General features: G+C 30.4%; 1 non-coding gene across 1 annotated transcript; it reads right to left on the bottom strand.

The window, feature by feature from the left end:
• Positions 1-1,790: 1,790 nt before the first annotated feature.
• Positions 1,791-1,913, bottom strand: LOC118492012. Its single transcript, XR_004892456.1, has one exon. It is a non-coding gene; the product is annotated as a small nucleolar RNA snoR80 (small nucleolar RNA).
• Between the last annotated feature and the right edge of the window lie 303 nt (positions 1,914-2,216).

Below are 2,216 nucleotides of genomic sequence, written 5' to 3'. Positions count from 1 at the left end.
AAACAACCCACTGTGAACTCGCTCAACTAGTTGTTGACTCTCTGTTACATGCCTTGCAGGTCGTTAGGTACACATGGAGCTTGCAGTGGGAGGCGCGGTCGTTGTGGACAAGGATCGTGATTGCTTTGTTAAACATGATGACATTTCATACTTATACTTATGATTGGGTTTACTCTTATGCTTCCGCTAAATGTTGATATTATACTCACGTTTTAAACACCTTTCATATTGGTTTGGTTAAATTACATTTACTTTATATATTGTTCAATATGATTGGTGGTTCGATCCTGGTCAGTCACGCCTCCAAGCGGTGATACTCCGCGTGTGGATTTTCGGGGTGTGACAGATTTGAGCATGATTTGATGAAAATAAGTTTTGATCAGATTATAAACACTAAAATATGAATATTTTGAAGTGTTAAATGATATAAAACTTTTTCATAAAGTTTACCAGCTTTGCATGTTGTACTTGGTGCTTTTATGAGTTGTAAAATACGTGAAATCGAATGATTTATGTGACTTACACAAAAACTACACTAATCTGATTATAATCATCATTTTAATCATTAAATAACATGTATTTTGTTAAAATATCAAGTCATTCCGAGTTGGGATGGTTATAGTAACGTTTAACGCAAAACTATGCGGTAAAACGGTCAAAAATCGTCTTTTCGAACGATTTTTATGAAACTGATTTAGATCAGTAAGTAAACTGATATTTTTAGTTTAAAAATAATTATTTTAACTAATTTTAAGTTTACTTGGTGTTTGGTTGGTCATACGTGACTTCTGACGCCCGAAAACGTTACCAAATCACTAAAATACGCGTTTTACAATGAACATTAGCATGGGTTATTTTTGGGTGAACCTTATGTGTTAAAATGCGTTATGTGATTTGGATATGTGTATATGATAATATGTTAAGTGTTGACATGATAGCGGGAAATTTAGACTATGCATGTACACTTGTACGTTTAAAACGGTAAAAATCGCGTTAAATGTGTAACTTGTTTGTCAAGCATGAAAATAGATATATATATAAGTTATTTTATGTATGCATGCTTTAAAAATTACAAAATAAATAAGTTAACGAGATTTCGGGTGTTACTATGCTTAATTTATGTGTACGTTTATGTATATATATTATGAAGCACAAATCGTAGATATATTACGTATAAACTAGTGTGTTAACGGATTTACATGATAACAGTCACCAATAAAATCGTTCAAGTCGCAAAATCTTAAAAATATATGTATATGGACTCATATATATATATATATATATATATATATATATATATATATATATACTAGCCGTTTACCCACGCGATGCTGCGGGAAACATATCACTTAGGTTGGTGAGTTTAGGGCTATGTGCGGGCCGGCGGCGACAATTTACAACGCGATAGTCTTTTTTTGTTAGTTTATTAATTCTCTCGTGATATATATATATATATATATATATATATATATATATATATATATATATATATATATATATATATATATATATATATATATATATATATATATATATGTTAGATTTCTTATGTGTATCATTGGTGTGGTCTATCTATGGGTATTATATAGTAATACTATGTATAATGTGAATATAGTGCTTGCGTTAATGTTACTTAATTGATATATCTCTATAAATGCAAAATTTTAAAGCTTTGTTAAATCAAAACTCCTTCAAAGAAACATGACAGTTTGAAAACTTAATCAAGATGAACATGATGTTTCAAGAATAGCAATTTATAAGTTAAAACAAATTTAGTGTTGAAACAAAAACATTGTATGAGGTGTTTCCATGATACAATAGCACTGACAAGCCATTGATCACAATACCGACAAATATTGATTTGGCGTCCGAGCCATACACAACGAGGAACCAAATTCATCCTCAAACTTGGTAAATGGACACGGTCTTCAAAATTCTTGTAAAATCTCAACAATGGTAGGAAATTCACGTGATGCGGCGGCGGAAATTTACAACGCGGTACTTGTTTTCTGTTAGTTTATGAATTCTCATGATGTATACACATCTTCGATGCTTTTGACATACTAAAAATAGCCAAGGGTACTCAGTTTTGTCATTAAATACTAATATTTATTATTTCTATTACATAAATATGGTTATAACGGTTATAATATCTATTTTACAAAAACAAAGATACACTATTAAAGTATTGGGACCAAGTATATGAATTACTATCA

This window comes from Helianthus annuus, chromosome 4 (assembly GCF_002127325.2).
Source record: "Helianthus annuus cultivar XRQ/B chromosome 4, HanXRQr2.0-SUNRISE, whole genome shotgun sequence".
NCBI lineage: Eukaryota > Viridiplantae > Streptophyta > Magnoliopsida > Asterales > Asteraceae > Helianthus > Helianthus annuus.
This window is presented reverse-complemented; position numbering and strand designations above follow the sequence as displayed.